The sequence below is a fragment of the Corvus moneduloides genome, chromosome 7, assembly GCF_009650955.1.
Source record: "Corvus moneduloides isolate bCorMon1 chromosome 7, bCorMon1.pri, whole genome shotgun sequence".
Classification (NCBI taxonomy): Eukaryota; Metazoa; Chordata; class Aves; order Passeriformes; family Corvidae; genus Corvus; species Corvus moneduloides.
This window is the reverse complement of record NC_045482.1, coordinates 17,343,659-17,351,528: the sequence shown is the minus strand read 5'-3', so window position 1 is coordinate 17,351,528 and position 7,870 is coordinate 17,343,659.

Sequence of the window (7,870 nt, the reverse complement as noted above, 5' to 3'; positions counted from 1 at the left end):
GAAATGTATCTCCAGGCACTGCACCTGTGGGCTGAAGAGGCTGGCGCGTGGCCAACCCCAGTGGTCCAGGCTGCCCAGCCAGCTGAGCCGTGGAGATGGCTGGATGGGTGCCACTGCCACAGCACAGCACAGCAGAGCATGCCCTGCATCCTGCCAGGGCTCCCACTGCTCAGGGATGCTTGTGGTGATACACCAGCATTCAGGGACAAGACACACTGCTGTTGTCATCCTCACCCATAACGGGTATCGAGCCCTTCAGGTCAAAGTCTACATTAGGTATTTATGCATCCTGCTTTCACCCATTTCAGCAGGGATGCGTGGTCAAAGATGCTTTGCTGCAACAGTTTTAACCAAATTATGCCTGTAAATGATACACACAAAACAGTAAAAGCACTGATAAAAGTGTGTATGCTTCAGTTTCCTGCTCCTGCAGCTTCCTTGGCTGCATGCCTGACAACATTTTACCCAGGCTAAACAATATACAGGCAGCAGTTTGCACTGCTCCCCATGGACAATCGCTCAGCAGCCTAATATATTTCAGTAATGATTTTTTTCCTAAGATTCACCTTAAATTTTCTCTTGCTTAATTTCACCCCATCATTCTTAGTTATACCTTCTTGTACCATCCTAACTGTTCTCCCACTCTTTTTTTTTTTAATTCAGGCTCCTTTCAAACTTATCTGTGTTTCACATCAATCATGCTCTAGCAAAATCATAGATATGGCACTTAGCTTTTTTTTAATCCTTTCTCATCATTTGGTCCCTTCTGCTCTGATTGCTTCGTTGCTCCTCTCACTTTCTCAGCAGTTTGTCAATATTTTCATAACGATGCTGTTCCCAGGATTTCATGCAGTGTTGCAGGTGTGGCCTAAGCCTGACACCCACCAATCCTATTGCCACTCTAACATAACATCCTTATACATAAAAGCCCAAACTGTATTGATCACCACTATTTCTGTCCTCACATTCCCAGTTCACTACAGATAGAGAGAGCCCCAGCAATAAATACTGTGAATTGTAGGACCCAGTTTTCAGGAGGTCCCTGCTCCAATTGCAACACCAGCTTGCGAAAAAGCCAGCACCAAGCTGGTTCCAAATCTGGTCTTTCTCTGCAAGCCTGCTGAGAGCATGGGCCCAAATGAAAGCAACAAATGCTTAAGAAAAACAACTGAATTCGTTTTGAGCTTTTTCAGAAAATTGTCTGGAGCATCACTCCAGTCAAATTCAATCAGACAGTCCTGAGAAACCCAGTGCAGCCCTAAAGACCCTTCAGCTGCAGCACACAAAGCAGTGACATTTTCACATAGGGAGCCTTCTGCAGAAACGAGGGAAGGTTCACTTGAAAAACTTCAGAGTTTGCTGTGGATTTTGTTTTTCACTCGGGAATCTAGAGCTGGGGTACGTAAAGGGCAAACCTGTCATCTGTTAAACAAAAGGCCATGGGAAAGCCAAGCCTGTGAACCGCAGTGATGCCAAAACCCCCCCACTCCACAGAGCTCTGCCAGACCACTGCCAGCTCACCCACAGCCCTAGCACACCTACCAGCACAGAGAGACTGCCAATCCTGCTTCTCATCATAGAAACAAAGAGTTGAATCGCCACCAACACAACTTTAATAAAATTGCCCCATTTTTTTTTTTCACTGGGACACAATAGGTTCTATTTTCAGTAAATTCTGACAAATCTCTCTTAATATTGATAACTTCTTTGAGGAATTCATTCTCTGGCACTCTTTTCTACACATGTAGCTTGAAAACTAACATTTACCATAGAACCACATAATATGCAATGTGTCTCCCAGGAGATAGTGCTCAACTAAAGAAAAGTGAAAAGATAAACTTTGGTACTTACCACAGTTCAGGCAGTAAAGCACTAACCCTCTGCTCACCACGTCCTTGTGCAAGTCATAAATAGTAACTTTATGGAGAGGTACTATGAAGAGAGAAGGAATCAGAAAAAAAAAATAAAAAGGGTGTTTAAGATCCTTACCCTTAAATTACCCCAGACCTGAGTAGTTGCATCTGAAATGCATTTAGCAGGTAATCCTGACTCCTTCCTGCAAAAGGCAAAGAAGCAAGTGACCACTCACTCATGGTTTCTTCACACAGCTTTCAGAGCTATATATATAATCAGCTGTTTCTTCACTTTTTGGTTCTTTTTCAAAGACTTATCCCTCAAAGACTGATCATCTTAACTAAAACTTCTCCAGCTGTGTTTGCTATTCTCTCCAATAATGCCCAGGTGATCAAAATCAGGTCTGTGGGTTTGTCTTATTTCATACTGGATGAAAGAGTCTGCGTGGATGAGGACTAATGTAGTGAAAGAGAATAAGAAGAAAATTCTTAAGAAATTTCTGCTCACACCTTTACTTAAGTTTAAGTTTTACTCACATGGAAAGCCCTGCTAAGACAGAATGTGGGTGTAAAGAGACAGTATGGAGACTGAATATCTGTGCCTAAACAAGTTACTGTTCACTAGCTGAGCAGCATTACTCCTAATTCTCTTAACCTATAGTGATTACAAAACTGAATGTGTGAACAGTTCACCCAAGGGGCAGTGCCACGTCATATAAATTCCTGAGACACAAGGTACTCGGACCAAAAGGGTTAGTGGGTTTCTGTTCCTCCAGACACCTGTTGTTTGTATTTGTTTGTGCAAATCCCAAGGCAGATCCAACTTTCAGAGGTTTGCTATTCTCCTGAAAAATGCTAGGGAACAAAAGTAGGCAGCAGTGAAGTATGGCCAGGGCTGGTATAGAGCTGGGAGAGCACAGCTGATCTCTGCTATCCAGGAATAATTCAACACTCTGTTGGTACTTCTCTGAGTCAAACCTAGACATTGTATGTATTGTAAAAGCTGAATCATTTATTTCATAAACCAAATTTCTGTAAAGATAGTTGCCGCACCAGTTCAAAATAATGGTCTGTCTAATGCGTAGAGGGTCTCCTACAAAAGCTTCAGGTTTTTTAGAGCCAATGCAAGAATTCCAAGGCAGGCAAACAGAATTAATGTACATAGGAGAGATCGTTTCCTAGAGCCCCTGGATTATTCTTTTTCTTAGACCCTAAAACATGAGAGCGTGGCTCCCCCTTAAAGCCATGTACACGATACCTAAGGTAACTCAGGGAAGACTGTAAATGCTGTAAATGTTTTTCAAGATTCACCAGCTACTTGGCTTGGACTGCAGCTGATTGCAGTAAGTCTTTTAAGATGGGTTCAGATATCTCCCTTTTTTGGCCGAAATGCGCATCTTATCCATTTAATCAATTGTTTTATTCAGGTATCATGAGAAGAGGCGAAGTGGTTCTGGATTTACCTGTTCAATAGCATCTGTTACCTGCTGTACCTCTGTCATGTCTCTTCTTGTTTATCTTCATCTAAATTGAATAGTACCAATCTTTTCAGTCTCTCTTCGTCCAGAAGTCTTTTCACATCTCCACAAATTTCCATCATCGCAGTATAAGCTCTGCTATTCCTGCTATTTCCTTTTTGAGTCAGAGAATGAGACTGCAGAAAAAGAAAGGTTTTTTACAACAATGTCATTTTAATAGTCTCACTGTTATTTTTCTCTCCCGACTGATACCATTCATTTGACTTTTAACCACTGCAAGACATGGAAGGGAGCCCTTCACTGTGCTGTCCAGGGTGACGCTCACAGGTCTTTCACTAGTGGTTACCATGAATAGGGAACCAGTAATATGATCCAGAGCTTCCCTCATAATCTCTGCCATCTCTGCTGATGCCGAGTTCTCTGGAGCCTCTCTTTATTCATTCTGTCAGACCAGAGAAGCTGATTGCATTTACTACTCTCTTAAGGCCAAACCCCAAGGATTTTAGTCCTTATATTAAATCAAGCTTGTCCTGAAGGCAGTGGGAGTTTGCCGGAGCACAAAAACTGAGTCAGACTCAGTCCTTCAAACTCAGAGCAGAGCAGACCTTCTTCATAATGAGCACTGGGGCCAGAAGGTCAGAGGAGTGGGAGAAGCTGTAATTGAAGAACATTTATTGTCAAATCATCAAAACAGTATTTCCATACCTTGCAAATCCTCTTTCTCCCCACAAGCCCTTCACTTCTCTTTTGCTGGCTTTGAAAAGTGAGGCTGCAGAAAGATTTAGAGACAACAAAAGCCTCCATTCCACCCCCACCAGCTCCCTTGGCCAAGCTGGTGAGCAGCACAGCTCCTGCCCCATGCGCTGACTGGGCCACACATCCCAGGGTGGGTTTGCAGGGCTCTTGCTCCTTGATCCAGCACCCTTCACAAGTACCGTCTTCTGTTTTCCATTACCTAAAACCAGTGACAGATTTGCCACTCATTGCAAGCAGCCTATGGCTTATGGCATTTGAGAATACGGGCTACCCTTAGCAAGCATTTTTGGCAACCATTCCCTTCCTTGTTCAGGCTGGTAAGCAGCACCTGTGGCCAGATGTGCTGAGGGACTGGGGGATCTAGAGGCACTAGGGCAGAGCGCAGGTCATGCTGGCAGGGTTTGGCCCAGAAACAGCCCCATAAGCAGTGCTGATGGCCACAGGAATAGTCTGCCCAGGCTCTGGGCTTGGCACAGCTAGAACTGCCTTTCCAGCCAATGGCAAACCCCAGATGCAACACAGGCAGCGAGTCTTTGCATTCACCCATTTAACCTGCCTGGTCTACAGACCTGGCATGTGCTGACCACCTTGAATTTGTAGGGATGCACACTTGGGATCACTCATTAAAAAATTTGCTCAATTCTCCTAACTTTTTATACCTTTAGGTGCCTGTGGACTCATGTATCATCTTCTTCTGCAACCTAAGAGAAGCAATAGGATTTTATTGACTGTTACAGAAATACATTTGCATGTGTTTGTATAGCAGATACTTGGATGCATTGTTAGGCACTGAGCCATTTTGTCACTACCTGCTATTAAAATAAAATTTAATAATCTGTATCCATCAACTGTAGCCACCATGGACCAACAGGGACCACCTCTCAGTCATCATGCATTTCTAGCATAATGAATATATTTGTACAAAATACACAATGGGCATTTCAATTTCTAATACCACGGTCCCCACACCATTTGCATTTGTTATTTGTATTCATGAACATTTCCAGAACTAGGTGAGAAAATAAAATATTTTTCTTCAGGAATTTGAGTGAGTTGCTGGACAGTGGATGGCAGGATATCGTCATGATCCAGTCTTTCACATGACAGACTTGCAAAACATCATAATAATAATAATAATAATAATAATAATAATACAACCACCTACACCAAAACATAAAGGGAAGAAAACAGTGGGGGCATCCTGCCACTCTCTCTTAAACAAAGCCAGTTGGGCTGAAACATTATAACCTCAGTTCAAAAATAATCTCGTACTAGACCAGACTCCTGAAAAACAAAACATGAGAAGAACAGTAAAAGACAGAAAACCAATATTCTTCTCCAGTTTAAGCATCTTGGGTTTTGGATGGCCATGTTTTCACTTAGCTTTTCTTTGGATATGCTTGTTATTTTGCAGAGCCTTGAGAAGAAAACAAAACCTCTTCTGAAACAGGATGCCTTTGCCAGGGTGACTCAGTGTCACGGGTTCCAGAAGCAGTGGGCCTAGAAGTTAATTCATGCTCGTAGAGTGTGCATGGAGGCTGTAGAGAACTACGCTATACCCAACATGCTGAAGAAAAGCAGCATCCATTCATTTAGATATTTTATTACTTTATAAAAGAGAACAGGAGAGAAATTAAAATATTAACCCAGAGCAATCCTGGATGGATTTTGGGCTTACTATGGAAAAAAATCTCAAATGAATGACAAGCATGGATTATTTAAAGGTCTGTCAGATGACCCAGGTCTGGCAATTTTGCCAAGCAAAACGCAACAAGTTTTGCTCAGTTCCCAACAAGATTGTCTCACTAATTTTTTATTAGCTTGAGGTACTACTTGGTAAAAATCAGTGTTCTGGGGAGGCCTTATGATGAATAAACAACACACACAGAAAGCTGCTTATCAGCTACACTGGAGAAGAGTACCCGAAAGGAATTCTATGCCAGAGAAAACAATAGATAAAGAGCAATGAATTAGATCTTAAAACACGCATGACAAGGCCACAGTTAGGGGCAGAGAAGACAAAGGCTTCCTCTAGATCTTGGGCACAGGCAGTCCCTGCACCAACTCACTCGTCACCCTCCACCCCTGGCTGAGCCTGATAGAAGCAGAATTAGGGGTAGGTCTTGTGAGATAACAAACACCTATGTTAAGCCAAGATTTGGCCTTAAGATCCATTTCAGGCATAGATCCATTCTTCCCCGAAGTATCTTGCCTAGAGGCACAGTTCTGCAAGTACCCTATATGAAATATAAGTACCTATATTTCTCTACTTTCACTCCCAGACTTTGGCGGTGGCATCCTGAGTACAGCAGAAGACAGCAAAGAGTTAAATTCACATGTGCTATGTGAGATTTAGGTTAAAAATTGTTGAACTGCCAGGAGTTATTTTTACCAGATTTTTTGTGCTGTGCAAGAAAAGGGGGTTTGGGAAACAAGTAAAATAGTTCTGCTGGAGGCTAGCAGAGAAAGGATACAGAAATGAGGTTGAAAGAAATAGGCCTATAAATCTGACATCCAGTGCCCTGGTCTTGCAATGTGATTTGCACCTGCAACGAGAGCAATTGATTTCAGCAGGACCCACACAAACCCAAGCACCTGTCACACACAGCCCCTGGCAGGCCTGGAGCTTGCACTGCTGCACAACATGGCCAGGTTTGGATCAACTCAATCACACACTGTGCAAGAGTGTAGATTTTCAAAGTACTTTTTGCAAGGAAAGATTCCCATGGACCATTTAAATTCCGTATATTTTCACAATGCTTTTGCTGTTGACTCACTACCATCGTACCCTCCAGACCACCTATTTATGTGCCACACAATGAGTGGGTCTTGCAAAAACGCATACTCTGTCTCCCAACAAAGTTGCCAAAAACATTCTTCAAAGTTCACTGAATAACATTTCTAAGTAACATTCCCTGATTATCTGAATAACTGAATGACTTGCACAGTTGCCTGCTTCAATAGTAAAATAATAAAAGAGCAGAGATTATGCATTTCAAATTTTTTCTTGGGTTTTTTTTTTCTAATTATGCAAAATACCGTGATGACCTGAAGTATTCTAACAGCACCAATAGGTGGTGCTATCAATTTCAGTAAAGGTCCATTATAACCAGTTGGGAAAGATGAGTTAATGGCGTGATGTTTAAGTTTGCAGATGTTCCACATGCCCCTCAATAAAGGCTGCAATTCTTTGTTAAAGCATATTAGCAAATATTATCAGCAAGACCTGAAATTAATGTGTCAAAAAAAAAAAAAAAAAAAAAAAAAAAAGCAACCCTCACCACTTCTTTTACTCTTCCTAAGGTCTCAGCAAGCTCTTAAAAACGTTGCCAAATTGTCAGAGAAGTACATGAATTTGGATGGAGAACTAACATCATGTGCTGGGCACAAGAGAATGTCACCTTTCATAAGTAAAAATTTGAAAGTATATAATTTAAAACTATTGTCTAAATGATAGCCAAAGAAAAATTATGCTTCAAATTGACTTCCAAATCCATTTATTTTCAAATATACTTTATATCACACTGTGGATATATTATATTCAAAAAGGAAACAGGTGAGTAAAGCATTGTCCTGGTGGATATATCCAAGCTGCTATTCGAATTGCATCCAGGAAAAAAAAAATGGCTAACAATAGTGTAGTTTCTAAAATATAGGCACTTCTTGGGTTGATGAGTTCATTCATAAATCAGGCCTTTCTGAAATCATTACCTTTCTGCCATGCTGTATATTTACATCCACTGACTTAAATATTCTAAATATAGTAAGCAAGCCATTATGACC